The sequence below is a fragment of the Teleopsis dalmanni genome, chromosome 2 (genome assembly GCF_002237135.1).
Source record: "Teleopsis dalmanni isolate 2A chromosome 2, ASM223713v2, whole genome shotgun sequence".
Lineage (NCBI taxonomy): Eukaryota > Metazoa > Arthropoda > Insecta > Diptera > Diopsidae > Teleopsis > Teleopsis dalmanni.
The window spans coordinates 32779456-32796281 of record NC_051847.1 but is presented as its reverse complement, the minus strand read 5'-3'; the positions used below and the strand labels follow the sequence as shown (position 1 = coordinate 32796281).

At 27.8% G+C, this 16826-nt stretch overlaps 1 pseudogene; it reads left to right on the top strand.

Annotated features, from left to right (window-relative positions):
- Window positions 1-7913: 7913 nt before the first annotated feature.
- Window positions 7914-16277, top strand: LOC119683820 (annotated as a pseudogene).
- The last annotated feature ends 549 nt before the right edge of the window (window positions 16278-16826 follow it).

The window sequence follows — 16826 nt, the reverse complement described above, 5'->3', positions numbered from 1 at the left end:
AATTTATTAGAATCAGAACGGTTTACTGAAATGCTTACTTTCCAACTGATTTGAAGTCCGTAGATTGCAGTATTATACTGACCCACTTTTTTTGAAAAATAACTGAATCAGGCATGTACCAGAATTTTCTAGTATATCTACTTTATTAAACAGATATACTGTGAATGTTTAAGAAAAAATTGTATACTTTTTATTTATTTGTGAGCAAAGTTCTATTATGAGAAATGACTTGAGTTTTATTGATTAAAAGTATTTGAAAAAAAATATATGAATTAGAAATTATGTCTAATTAAGATATTAACAAGCAATGGAATATTTCTATTTTTATTTATAAATACAATTTTATTAGAAAATGTGTTATTTCTACTTAGTATTAATAATTTTATATTAAAATCAGCGAGTGTAAGTAATATAACTTCAGCTATGACAATGTATAATTAAGAATCTAAGCCCGTTATAGTAAGTATTTCGCTATTCAACAAAGTGAGTATAAAGTCCAAGAATTGTTTCTCAGTACAGTAAAAATCGTTGAGGAAATATCGTGCTATCATTATTGTGCTTTAAAGCTGCTTGTGATAGATGATTTAATATAGTTCATAGATCCATCCTCTTCCAAGATATGCATCGACTTGCATCCATCAATAAGATTTCTGGTAGAACTGTACTAAAACGATGCTGAAGATATTAGAAGTTTTTTAAATGAACTTTTTAACTACATATAGTATATATAACTTGTAACTCTCCGCAAAGAGATTAGTTATAATTTTTACACAAAAACCTGGTAAACCACAAAGTCATGTAAACAATGTCTCTCAACTGTTGTTTGCAATTATTGTTAAAAATGACAACCATCGAATAAATCTAAAGTCCACACAGTTGTACTAGTACTTATTGTAAATCAAAATAAGGAATACTGCATAATATGTATTCTTTGTCAATATAAAATTGAGCAATACAGACTGCTATATAAGACCTAAACATTGCTGTCTCATCAATGTAATGATGTACTAAAATCATATGTAAGCCTTTTCATAATCAAAGTAAAAGAGGACATATCAGATTGTATTATTACAAAATACAGATCTTATACTATATTTATACAGATTAAAATTTGTTATAACATTCGCGATACTAATGTACAGTGGACACGGTATTAATCTATATACACTTAAACTCAGTAGTGGCTTCCATTTAATAAAGACATGGAAACCGAAAGCAATCTGATCTTAATCAGTACAGTATATATCATATACTTTTCGAGGAGGTGCCAAAGTAAATTATATTGTAAAATTCATCGGACAGAAAGATATGTGATTTATGTGTTCAGCGATACTAATGTACAGTGGACCCGGTATTAATCTATATATACTTAAACTCAGTAGTGGCTTCCGCATAATAAAGACATGGAATCAAAAAGCAATCTGATCTTAATCAATCCCAGTGATATATACCTTTCGAGGAGGTGCTAAAGCAAATTATGTTGTAAAATTCATCGGACAGAAAGATATGTGATTTATATGATCTTTGATGTCAACTTGTCAACCTAATAGATATACATCCTTCAAGAAGGTGTTAAAACGAATCATCATGTGAAATTGATCAAGAATAAAGGTATATGACTTAAATTATTTTTTATGTCAATTTTTTGAGACATGATAGGGGTAATAAGCTAAATATCATACTTATCTTATCTGAGCAAGACCAAAATGAAAATTTTATTATAAACAACAGGTATATAATTAATTTATTATCTTTTATAAAATTCATGGAATAGAACTTGATGAATATATATTTGATTTTTAATTGTTATGTACTTAGAATTAAGACTCATAAAAATATAAAATACTTTTATATATCACACATTCTGCTTATAAATCAAAATTCAGAATTCTTAATACATAAACAATATAGAAATAAAAAGAAAAACATTTTAAAAATAAAACTAATATATAAACAAACTATTGCAGTGTAAAATATTATTTACACAATGACGCAGTTCAGATAATGCAGACTGAAGACTGTTTCTAGAAAACAGATTTCTTTTTTTATCTCTCAAAGCACACCTCACAGTGCAAATCTTAAACCTTGAACGAAAAAAAATTTTTTTTTCTTCCACTTGATTGGGCTTCGGACCAAGCCATTATTGCTTGCTCTGAGGTCTAATTCTAGTTTTATTTAAAGAAAACATGTTTCTGTTAATTGGATTATTGAAAAAAAAAATATTTTTAATTAGTTTTGAAGTAAAAGGTTTATTTCAGTTACATTTAAGTGAAATGTACTTTCATTGAAATATGGTTTTCAAATATAATTAGAAAAAAGTTTATTTGTTATTTTTTTTTTTTTCAATTTATAAATTTATAAATGTCTAGTCATATATTCATCATTTTCTATTATTACCTCTATTTATTCAAATTGGATTTCCTATCATAAATGATATACATATATGAAAAAAGTTAATTTTTTTTTCAACATACAATAATGCGCCGTGTAAGTGAAGTCATATGATCACAGTAAGGGTCATATAATCACAATTGGAGTTATATAATCACAATAAGAGTCATAATCACAGAGTCATATAATCATAATAAGAGTCATATAATTACAATTGAAGACATATAATTACAATTGGAGACATATAATTACAATTGAAGTCATATAATCACAATTAGAGTCATATAATCACAATTAGAGTCATATAATCACAATAAGAGTCATATAATCACAATTAGAGTCTTATAATTACAATTGGAGTCATATAATCACAGTTAGATTTACAGCTTTTTTCTGTTGCTCTTTTGTTACAAATTTTTGTAGTATTCATTATATTGGATATCTAAAATAATATTTTAGTATTAATAAATAATAGTAATTGAATAATATTGATAATTTTTTCTGTTTTTATAGAATGGAAAAATTTGTAAATATTTTTCTTATTTGTTTTCGCACCAAAACTTCTATTACCTTTCCTTATAAAGTGACCAGATATAACAATTTCATAATAGTCATACTCAATATGTATTCTGAAATCAATTTATTTATTTTATTCATGAAATAAGTTCGTGTTTCAATTTTCATACTATGAGTATATATCTAATATCCGGTCTAGTAGTTATTGCAAAACCTATAGATGATCAGAGATGCTGTTGGAAATGGTTGTAAACTTGAATGGTCTTTCTCAATAATTACATTCATCTAGCTACTGATCGTATTTCAGTTTTTATACGATGAGTATATATCTAATGTCCAGTCTAGTAGTTATTGCATAACCTATAGACGTTCAGAGATGCTGTTGAAAATGGTTTTAAGCTTGAATGATCTTTCTAGATAATTACATTCGACTAACTACTGATCGTATTTCAGTTTTCATACGATGAGTATATACTCGTATCTAATGTCTCATCTTGTAGTTATTGTAAAACCTATAGATGATCAGATATGCTGTTGGAAATGGTTTTAAACTTGAAATCACATTCCACTAGCTACTGATCGTTTGAATTGGATTGGATACTGAAAGAAACTAAGGCTTTTAAAACGTTTTAATTTTAAAAAACACTTTGGTTACTTTTATGGTCTACTAATTCCGATAACAACATCTAATTCTGGAAAATCGTTGATTTTTACTCTTCCGTTCAAGTAACCATGGTTGTCTAACCAATTATGTGTAGCCATATCTGTGCAATAGTGTTTAGATCTACACGCAGGAAAGGAGTAAGGGGTGGACGCGACAAGTTGACAAGTTTTGCACTAAAACTTTGTACTTACAAACATATTAAAACTATAAAAATTATTTGATTCATTTTTTTCACTATTCGTAAACAGTTAGTTACTAAGTTGCAGAATACACAAGATTATAGTGAACAGTACACAATAATTTTTTCATTACTCAATCGAAAGAGTGATAGCCCCAGGTTTTTTCATGTGGGTCCTAATAGTAGATATGCGACACCATAGTAATTTAGCCCAGGACACTGGCAATGCTAAAACCGACACTGCAAATTCAATATAATGACCAAATAAAAGCTCCATTTTATTTAATTAGTAGAGCATGTGTTGATTAGTCTAATCACAATACGTTATCTAAAGTAATTAAGCAATTATCATCTAATTATATGCTTAAGTATTTAATCAAATTTTTAATCTTTGAACTATAATTCAGAACATGATATAGTTCACTCTATTTGCATTTTATTTGAAATGTAACTATTTGTGTTAAATAGTAGATTTAGTTTTACTGTATATTTATTTAATGTAATTACTCTTAAATGCACAATAATGGACCGTATTAAAATTTTCCACTCTAGAACTGACAAAACATAATAAAGTTAACTGAACTATAAACTTAATAATATTATTTGACATTATACACACAAACGTAATTTAATTAAGTTTAAGGTCTGGTTTGCTTTAACTGTGATTAGATTAAATTTACTTTAACAAATTTCCAGACGAGTTAACAAATTACTTCTGCTTAAATAGAGTATCAAATTGCTCTAATAAAAATAGACACAATAAGTAATTTAATTACAGACTCAAGTTTACACGTTGCGTTAAATAAACGATGCGATGCATAAATTTCTGATTCTGAATTTTATTGTATAAGATTTTATGAGGTTCCAAAGAAAGTCTTACCTATTATGATAAATGCGCAATTTAATTTGAAGCCATTAAATTCTAAGAATAATTCACTAATAAAAGTAATAAGTTGGTTTATAATTTAACGAGTTATTTATTATGCAATATAATGTACTAATGGATAAATACTAATTTTTTTTAATTATTAATAAAACAAAGACGTTATTATTATAATTAATTTTAGTGAATTGAAACTGTAGTCTGAATTGTCATAATTTATTTTAATTAATGGCATTTATTATGCTTTAAATTATGATCAAAGTAATGTAATTGATAATATGGTAAAAGCCGAAACGTAATACAAAATTTATTACAATTAAGACTCTGGATTATATTTGAATTTTAGATGGAAGATATTCAGTGGTGTAATTTCTTTGTAATTCATTATAACTAAATAAATAGATAAATCTTAATTAAAATATTAAATTTACCAAGTTAAATACACAATTTGCAGCATTTATCTTGTTATATGATTTATCACAATTAAACATTTATCATCATAAACTGTGCACTAAAGAAATTATATTAAAGGAAAATTATGGATTGTGCTCTATAAGTATTTCAAACACGTTTATTGTACATTTTCTACTTTAGGGTCTTACTTTCGTAAGTGCATCAGTAAAAACTAAATGATATCTCCCTGAACTGTTTAGCAAACTTTGTTAAAACCTCTAAGCAAAAGTTAGAATTTTTCATTAGAACGTTTGTAGGGTAGTTAGTATAAGTGGATTCCAATCTTATAATATCGCAGTAAAACTATAACCTAACTTTTTATTGTATTAAAATAGATTTTATGACGCGTGCATTGTGACTATTGTTTTTTTAAAATTGTAACAATTTTTAATTAATTATTGAATAAATTCATTTACGTAGTTATTTAATGAGTTTTACTTATCATTTTTTGAAATATTTCAAATATGTGAAATAAATATTTGAACAATTATTAGATTATCAGTTGGGGGTCAATACAAATAACTATGTAGTGGTTGCGAAAAGTTACGATGATGCGTCATGGCGAAAATAATTTCTGGATATTATGTACATTGTTTTAAAATAAAATCGTAAAAATAATTAACATTTTCGAATGTTTTCGGTATAAATTATTTTTTATAATTTTTTTAACGACCTACTTCTCGACAACCTGCACACCATCTAATATTTAGAGAGGTCAATAGATTTAAAATATCATTGTAAAAACTCTGTAGAAACCACAAGAAAGTTAAACCGTTAGAAATAAATTATTATGGTAACCATACATTTAATTAATTATTTTTTTCTATCTTTTAAATGTTACATTAATGTAATTTAATGTAAAATCTTTTCGGTTCCCTTCCTCAATTCTACATTTCAAGGTTGTTTCTTCAAATCATGAAATTGAATCTAAGTACTCTAAAATTACTTATGATTATTTCAATGTCATTCTCTCTGTGCTGAAGCTCTCATGCAATATGAAATGAAATTCTATACATTACAGATTTTTTTTTAAATCTGTAAAACCTATTTTTTTTAACAATTTTTTAATTTCCGTATAATTTTAAGTTCATTATAAAAATTGTATAGTATAATAATGTATGTATTATTGTTTACGGGCAGTTATAGATACAAGAATAGAACTGGTCACCATGATAGGAGACTAAATGTCCCTTTCAACCATATTTGCTGCAGTTGTGGTGAGGATGATAAAAGCGCCTCCCACCTGCTTTGCTTTTGTCCAGCACACGCACGGCGAAGCCTTAACATTTTAGGTGCTTTCTTTTTTGAGGATCTTGGCGAACTTCAGCACCTCCTTTTAAATACCATCATAAGCTTTGCCAAACGTTCTAGATGGTTCAGATTAACATTTTAGGGGCTTTCTTTTTTGAGATTCTTGGCGAACTTCAGGTCCCTCCCTTAAATATCATCATAAGCTTTGCCAAAGGTTCTAGATGGTTTAAACCCTTGAGTTTTTAATAATACAGTAGCACAATGGATCTATTGGCGCAAGTAGACCCATTGGGTCGCCGCTATAACCTAACCTAATCTAATCAGCTATGTATGTTTATATTTTTTAGATATATGTAAACGCCATAAATGATTTTTTTACTTAAAATTAAAATTTTTACATTTTTTTAATAGTGTAAAAAATTTTTATTAATAAATTTGTTTTTAAATATTAATTTTTTTTCAAATAAATTGAACTAAAGCGTTTTTTTCTTTGTATGTTTTCAGTGCGTTGCGAAAGTTCTGGGACGGATACTCAATAGGTTTTGTTTGTCTGTTTAAACCGGAAGTGACAACACATCAATTTAGTTTTAAAACAATCTTTATTAAATATCTAATAAGACCATATATCAACGAAATATCAAAACAAAATAAAAATAAAAACAAAAACACCAAAACAACTTGCAACCAAATTATTTTCACTGCGAGAAAACCAGATAAAAGGGACCCAGCCAAAAAGCAACGAACCAAAACAAACAAACAAATTCAATTTAAAAGCGAATGGAATATTTCACAACAAACAATTTAATAAACAAAAACAAAAAGCAACAACAACAAGAGCAACAAAGCATAGACCAAAAAAAAAAACATTTAAACAATATTATTAAATTAGTGTGAGCAAAAGATCGAAAGAGTCAGACAGATTGACTGAGAGAGAGAGTGAATTTTACTTTATATAAAAGCAAAACAAGATCAGCTGTTCTTGTTAATATTACAACAAAAAAAAAAACAAAACGTTATCAAGAAACTAAATTAAACAAATAAACTGTTCCCCCTTACGTTTGTTCCGTTTTGTCGATGACGATACGTTCGTTTCAAACGTAAGCAAGTGATTTTTTATGTGTACTTCAGCTTATTACAAAAAAGAGCAAAGAGCAATAATCCACCACTACACATTTGATAAACAATAGAAGCACACACACGTGCATAAGCAAGTTTTTCTATATATACCGTAGCGATTTAAGCATTCAGCAAGAAGATCTCTTTTCAGTCTTTAACCGTTTCTTGATCGGGTAGTGTGGAGGAAGCAGTTTTTTGTGGGAAAAATAATTTTGTGTTTAATAAACGATATAAGACATTTAACAAAAGAAGTTAAAAGAAATTTTTTTCGATGTCGATAAATTCGCCTATACGCATAAACTCAGACCTGATATAAACAGGCAAAAAAAAAGTTTTAATTTTTTTTTGTTCGTATTAAAACGAAAAGTGTGTAATTTTATTAAAATAAGTTAAAAATTGTTAGAAAACGATACAATTGAGAAAGAACTCAAATAAAAACAAAGTAAACTATTATACAAAAAAAAAATAAAAAAACAGAAACATTTCAAACGTAGTAAATTTATTAAAAAAATAAATTTATTTTCTATTTCTTACCTTAATTCCTCATCAAACAAATCGCATTTGCATCGTTGACACAACGAGGAGCAGAGGACTTTCAAATCAAATCGTAAAAACAAGCAAGTTTTGTATATTGGGGCTTTGGCCGTTGTATGGGTAAGTAAAATTAAATAATTATTTCTTTTTGCTTTTTTATATAAATAATATTTACAATATAACACAAATTGTTGCGCAGTTGTCTACTTTCTTATTTTTGCTATAATTTTGATTATTTCAAAAATTTTTATTTACAACTAAATTTGTCTAATCATTTTCACTTTTAAGTGCGATATATGCCAAGTGCCACTTACACGTCGTCAGTGCTAAAGCAGAGCTAACATTTATATACAGCTGGGAATGGGTGATATGTTAAGGGTTACCACAAATTTAAAAATAAACTAAAAATATTGTATTAAAACATATATACATGAATTAACATTTAAATAGGATAAAATATTTAGTAAGAAAGTAAATAACACTCTTATGATAACATCATAGAGACTTTCTCGTGTTCTAATTAAATTATTAAAAGATAATGATTCAGTATAAAACATTAAGCTGTGATATCACAGTCGTGACTTAAGTCTCAAAGCTGACTTAAGTACGAATTAAAACAGAAAATCATTAAGCATGTGTTAAGTCAGTTTTAAGACTTGAGTTACGATTATGGAACCAAGCACTTAATCGTATAATACGTTTACACTATTGCAATTAACTCGACCAATCTCGACCAATAAAATGCACTCAAAAATGTATATAAATATAAATAATATAAATATTAACTGTTTTAACATTAATACAATTTGAAATCCACATTCCTCGCAAGAAACCTTAAGATAAAAAGGATAAAAACTAAATCCTCGAATTGAAACCATTTAATAGCTCTTTTGTTCTTACCGATGAATTGTCTGACAAACCGTTAAAAATAATAATTCCTTTTAAACCTATTTATTCTAGAGACCAGAGTTGAGCATTCACAGAGAAAACTGCTTAATAGTGTCTTTTTCTATCCACCCGAATTGTAACAATTTAATAGACCTTACCGATAAACAGTCTAACAAACCGTTAAAAGAAATAATTCCCTCTAAATCTATTTTCTTGTGGAGGCCAAAGCTGAGCATTTACAGAAAAAACTGTTTAATGGTGACTTCTTCCTGTAAGTTTTCACAACATTTACAATGACTATTAAAAAGAATACAGTTTCCTTGCGTGGGTTCCTACAAATCAGTGACCAAAAAAAAAAACAGCAATAAGCTTTGACGTGTTCACAAATGTAGTGATCGACTATCATATGATATACTATTTTCCCTTAACCCATTTCATAAAAACCTTAAGTGGTCCACAGCATTTTCTTTACTTCTTTTTGTACTGAACCTACCAGAACAATAGTAAACGATAGCAAATCGTTGGTAACTCTTTAATTTGTCCTCGGACCTAATGTAAAAGAGTATTTCAAATGTTATCTCTGGCCTTCATGTTATAGTAATGTAGAAATATCATAATTACATTATTTTGGCTATAACTTTGCTTTTTACACTCATAGTTTATTTTAACATAATGCGGTATTATATGTATATTGTATTAATTTAATGCGGTAATATATATTATATTTTGTAAGGTGATTAATTAGGATTTTTTTATGTTCGTTTCTTAAATATTCTATTCGTAAATTGATATTAATTCTAATTAATGAAAACATACACACAATTTTATAGCAATCATTTGATAATAATCTATTTTTATTTTACCTGTGTCTAGCTCGAATTTTAGAGTCAAATTTTTTCTAAATATTTTTCCAAATAAGATACAGCCAAAAAAAAAATACTCTATACTCTATACAAATTATTACTTCTGTTGATTATTGGACGTATGAGTATGTATAAATGTATATAATTACTTTAGTGCTAAATGTTCTTATTTTTAATTTTATAAACATTTCACCTAGTTACTAATTTTACAATTGAATACAAATGAATGCAAATGTATGTTTATAGTATTTCTTATCAGCACTACACGGGCACAAGTCTTCTCTATAAGAGCCTATTTCCGTCAAAAAATAAATAAATAAACTGTTAAAGTAAAAGATCAAAAAATTCTGTACTCTGGTAAATCCATATAATAAAAAGTTTTAATAATATTTCATAAATTGTTTCTGGTTTTGATAATTACAACATACTCGAAGGCTATGCTACTACATATTTGAAATTATGTATTGAAAACCTTCGCTTTTGTATGGACTTGGACTATGTGTTGGTATATTTCTAAACAGAGAAGAATATATAGCAATCTGTTTTGTATCACGCGATTTACAAATGTTACGTATGAATAATGTTTACTTACATACGAACACATGCAATCATACTTACATATACGGATACGTAAACAAATTACTGGAAATCGGTCTTAAAATCCCGTGATTCATTCATTCTATGCTAATTTAAAACGTAGCAACAGCTAAAACTAAACATTTAGAAGAAAATGTATCTTTTAATTGCTATACACATATTTTTCAAGCTAATAAAATTTAGTATATATGTATATACACATGTATTTTTTTGTGTCTGGTCATAATTTCGCAAAAATTCCTCTGCTATTCAAAAAAAAAAAAAATTAAATATTTTTAACCTACTTATGAGTACATATATTATATATTTATATACATATGTACATATATTTATGTATATAATAATATGTTGTGTGTAAACTAACAAGTATTTTATTCAAACATTAAGTAAGTCAGATTACTGACTTAAGTGTAACTTAAGTTACCAAAGTTGATGATTTAAGCACAACTTATGTCATTATTGAGACTTAAATAACGATTCTAAATCGGCCATAAATATGTTTTCAAATTTAGGAGACAACAAATAGAAGATATAGAATATATGGTTCAAATTCAAAAAAATATAAAATTTAGTTTTATAGGACAAACTTTAGATATTTTTTAATTCATTGATATAAAATGGAAATTTAATTTTTGATTTGAAGCCACTGATCACAAAATAGTATTTTATTTTATTTACTAAAAAAATCCATTAAGAAAGATTTTTTAATAAGTTTCTACTAATATAATTTTTCTCATGTATATTGCTTATATTCTTTAAAAAAATGTAAATTTACGGAATGTTTTTCTGCAGCGTTTAGGCGTGAGATTTCTTACAAAATCAAGATTTTCATGATCCATTCGAGATTGTCACCACTAAATTGAGGTTAACACCACAAGAGCGAGATTGTCACCACCAAATCCAGGTTAACACCACAAGAGCGAGATTGTCACCATACAATCGAAGTTGTTATGACAAATTCAAGATTGTCGCTACAAAAGCTAAATTGTCACGACCATTCCTTAATAAAACTTTTTTCTATCCCATAATTCTTATGATTATTCAAAAAAAAGTTTTCGATAATAGATAATTGATATTTCATATATATAATGCTTCATTTAAAATTTCTAACATTTACATAGTTTGACTAAATACCCTGGTTTTATCCCATTCTTAACTAAAAAAAAACAATATTATAAGAAATTTCATTATTTGGTGTCCAAACCTCCAGTCATGCAGCTAACTGGAATTTTGTCACCATCATAGCTCCATAACCATGAAAGTACCCTCAGGTACCTTGCAGTAGTATGGACACAGTACTGTCTAACTATTGGAAATTTCTTTTGTAATAAAATAAATGAATATTTGATAAATTAATTAATTAATTAATTAATTGTACAAATAAAATAAAACTTTAGAATTCCATTTACTTTCTCCTAATATTTTTTTATAGAAATATTACTCACCTATGTTTACTTCGTTAATCTCACTCACTCACCCAGCTATGCTTACGTTTATCTACCATTTTTTTCCGATGTATTTTCACAAACCCGAATTTCTATAAAAATATAGTTAATAATAAATTCAACAATAATTAATATGTAAATAAATAATAATACATACGTTCACGGCATGATACTATGTGCGTCATATGATTTGTAAATATTATTTGTTTTTTTTTTAATTGCTTATGTGATAAACACATGGGATTTTACACGGCATAGATATTTCCTAAAGCTTAGTATTTAAAATATAATTTATTACTACTGCTTATATATTTTTTACTAAATACTCATATACTACTTCATTTTTAAAGTCTTTATTTAAAGCTAGTACGTAGTTTAATTTTATAGTACTCTTGGATTTTGAGTAGCTACAGGCACTTTACAATTAATCCCTTAACACAATAAATATATTGCTGAGATAGACATTGTATCTCACAAACATTCATTTATTTATTCTGAATTTATTTGCACTATTGTTACCGGGTTACCAATTTGTTATGTTCAAAAAAAAAACAACAAAAAAGAAAAGGTTTTTTTCTCACCATATTAATTTTATATTCACCACAATTATTTATGGGATGAGTTGTGCACCAACTTAAATAGTATGAGAATTTATAATTACAGTACAATTTATTATCCAATAATAAAATATTATCTTACTTTGTTTTGGTTATTCTGTAAAATAAATAACAAAAAGAAAATACTGTTTTCTTACCATAGAAATTTTATATTCACCACAGTTATTTATGGGACAATTTGTGTACCAATTTAAAATAGTATGGAAATAAAGAATATTGGCTTATTCTAATAGAAAAGCTATATAAAACGCATTTCTGATACTATCCGTCCGCATAAAAATAAAATGCAGTAATAAATCTTAGTATAACCCCATGCGTCATCTTAAACAGATATGCTAAGTGGATCACTTTTATCCAACAATTGCTGCTTTGTTTATTTTTCTTTTTATTTTTAATTATGGCTATAGTAGAAAATTCTTTCTCCATGCTACTTAGAAAAAAGTAAATAAGTATAGCTTAAACAATTTCATTTTTTTGAAATAACAAATAATATATATAATTTGTGTCGGAGAGGTTTTGTACGTTTACCAAAGTATCGTCTTTGAAAAAATGTATTACTTTGGTAACGAATATATCCAAGATATACTGTGAAAGAGTTTTTGCACCATAATTGAGACTTAAAAAATAATTTTTATTATAAGTTAACGCAAGTTTGAGTGTCGGTAAACCTTATATATATAAATTTCTTTCACTCCTATAAGTATGCAATTAATTTCTGATATTTTGAAAACATTTCAATTTGCGCCTAAAATGATTATTATTATGAATTAATATCGGACCGAAAGGAGTAGGAGAAATATTTACTTTATTATTAGTTATTATTACTACTTTATTATTACTAATAAATTAGTATATATTTAATAAAATTTTCTTAAACTTATTACGTGGAAATTATTATATATAAATTTATTATTCATTATTATTTTTATATTTTATTTATATTAAAAAATCCTAAAAGTTTACAACTCGCAGCAATCTTAACATACCTTACAACACATTATCATATTATATTCAATATATTATATATATTTTTTTTATATATTCTTTAGATCTGTCTAAACTACAATTGACTTCTGGAGACGAACCGGCGGACCTCCTGTTCAAAAAAGCGCAGGGCCGGAATAGTCTGTATTCAGGTACTGGTGTTGCAGCCGCAAATACGGCGTCTGCTAAAACTCAATTAACACTTAATTCAACAGCCAAAATTAATCTAGAAACCTCATTAAATGATTGCGAAACTGGCTATGTGCCAACGGTTGGTCGTTGGGGCGCCGAATGGCCAAGTTGACTCGCCGAAGCCAGCTTGGTGCGAAATGGCGCTAGCTCCGCTGGCGCCAATCATGGGTTATCGGCAGTATCGGTACGTGTCGGATTGACTACGAACACCGTTACTGAACAAGATAACCCAAATAATCAAATTGCGATTGCCGAAATATGCAATAGCAAGGAGACTAATGGAAACCATGTTGACGACACTGATAACAGTAGTAGCAACAGTGAAACAACCGATGATATTGATGATGATGATGATGATGATGACGACGACGATTATGACGATGATAGTGATAACATTAACCAAACCTATCATCAAAATACAACAAATGGAGTTAATCATAGTCACGCGAAATATGTTGCTGTTAAAGGTAATATTAAAAATGATGCTGAAATCGGTGCCTACGGTATTATCAATGATAATTTGGCAACCGAACGAAAAAGCACAACAGCAACAGTCATTAATAGCAAAAATGATATGACATCAATTGCAACATCGGCGCGATGCTATAGCATTAAACATCTCTTGGAGGAGCAGCATTGCAAGTGGCAACAACAGCAGCCACACCAAACAGCAAATACTGCAGATGATGCACTGCAAGAATGTTGGGCTTATGCCGATAGCTACAATTTAAATTCATTCAGTCAAATGAATGGTATCTGGCCGCTTGGCCATCCGTTGCCATTGCCCGACTGGGCTCCTAACAACGAAAACACTAAAGGTGTTTTACATTTTGATACGGTTTGGCAGTATGAAGATTTGGTGGGTATTATTGAAACTAAATTACATCGTATGCTAGAGGAGACACACTATGATACAGTACATCTATTTGTGGATTTTTATAAGGCGTTCAAACAAACACGTCGTTCCGACTTAAGATCATTTTTCCAATTCTACGATATACCAATCAACAGACGTCACCATATGTGCGTTTCGCTGGCTATGGAAATTACGATACGTATTGTAGAGCTATTTCCTATATTGAAACATTATTTGTATATTGTGTCATGTGAGGAGCAGGTGGTATCTTTGAGCGATTACATAGAAACTAGTGAGGAAGTTGGTGGTTTGAATTCAGCGCATGCTAATGTTGAAAAGGAGCATGCAATGGTAGCAATGAAAATATCAATTGCCGGTCGCGAAGGTGTTTTAATACTGGATCCTGGATACCACATTGCTCGCGTTGTAACTGTAATGGCCGATCAAAGTTATCCACATACAGGTAAGTTAACTAGGCTCGTTAATAAATATTGAACAAGTTTTGTAAATATTTTATTTTCATTTGGTTAGGTTGGTTTACACAATCCAAAGAAGCACATTTACAACGTGACTATTGCTACAACTACTGTATGCACAGCCAAAAATACGTAGAATGGATGGAACGAGAAGTACGTGGTGAAGAAACAACGTATAAGTCATCACTTGTCTATGTCGAACAACCGTACGTGACTGCAGTCGATGTAACCGTACGTCGTAATTTGGCTTATAACTTCCGTTCGCTGCTGTCGCGTGATGCGAAAGGTCGTGTGTTTGCTGGTATTTATCTACCGGTAGTACCAAATTGCACCGAATCACATTTCACCATATTTTATGATGGCCCAAATGATCAACGTATCAAAGTAAAATTTTTATTTAACGTCTTTAAAAACTCCAACAAGGTAAAATATACTTAATGTTAAAAATTCTTGTGCGTGTGGTATTCAATAAATTTTTTTTATTTTTTTTTTTAGATACCAGATAACGTACAACAGCATTTGGCAAAATTAGCACCGCAGTTAAATATGAATCAACGTGAATTAACTGAGTTATGCAAATCTCTAGCTGAAGTCGTGCTTGACCAGGATTTCGTAACGCAGTTATTGACGATTAACGATGATATCGGTAATATGTCAGCAGAAAATTGACAATTAAAGGATAAAAAAGTTGATGCTGCAATAACAACTATTGCAAACACTGCAATTGCTGAAACTGAAACTGAAACAACAACAATAAAAGCAATAACAACATCTGGAACTGCTACAACAACTGCAGCCGCAACCATTGCTACCAAGGAAGTTTCGGCTTAGGCATCAACTTGAATAATTTTTCGATAACTCATATAATATATTACATAATTTAATTAAAAATTTCTTTTAATATATAAAAACTATATAAGCAAATAAACACACATATAAATTAGTTGAAGAGTGTAGTAAGTTTTTAAAATTTCATTATAATTACACGTATTATATCCACAAATATATTACAAAATTATTATATTAATTCTCTTAGAACCACACACAACTTGATTTAAATCTTTTCAAAATATTTTAATTATATTTACATTATATAAAATGTATTTATAAATTATTTATAAATTCTTTAAATATATTAACTACAGCAACTATTTTATTACTTCTTTAATATAATTAATTAAAATATATTTCTTTCCCTCAATCCGCTAACCTATAAAATTTATTTCCTTTAAATAATGCCACTAATTAATTAAAAGATATTTCATTCCCTCAATCCGCTAACCTATAAAATTTATTTCCATAAAATAATGCCACAAATTAATTAAAATCTATTTCTTTCCCTCGATCCGCTAACCTATAAAATTTATTTCCTTAAAATAACTTTGACTTTAATTTCACTTAAACTAAAAATAAACAGTATATATTTCAACAAAAAAAAAATTAAATATAAAATTTTATCTAAAATATTAAACAAGTAACATTTAGTTTATATAATTATTTTACAAACATATATATCTATGTGTAAACACCTCCGTAAAATTATACTTAATATTTTTAATATTAAAACACAACATTTTATTTTTTGTTATAGTAAAAAAGAGACTATAAATTTTAGTATAAATATTTACTTAAATTAAAATACTGTTTGTGCACTAAATTCACTTTATCCATTTAGTTTTTCTAGCCTTAGTTACCTTTAAAATATATTATAAAGTTCAATAAATTTAAACTATAATAAAGAAGTTAATAAATAATAAAAAATTCTTGTTCTTATTGTTAACGATTAGGAACATAAATTTTTTCTTCATTAATAAATTTGATATTGTCACCTTCATCATCGAGATCACTATCATTTTCATTACGATAACTATCATCATTATTATCACAATAACTTTCATCATCATGATTACTATCATCTTCAA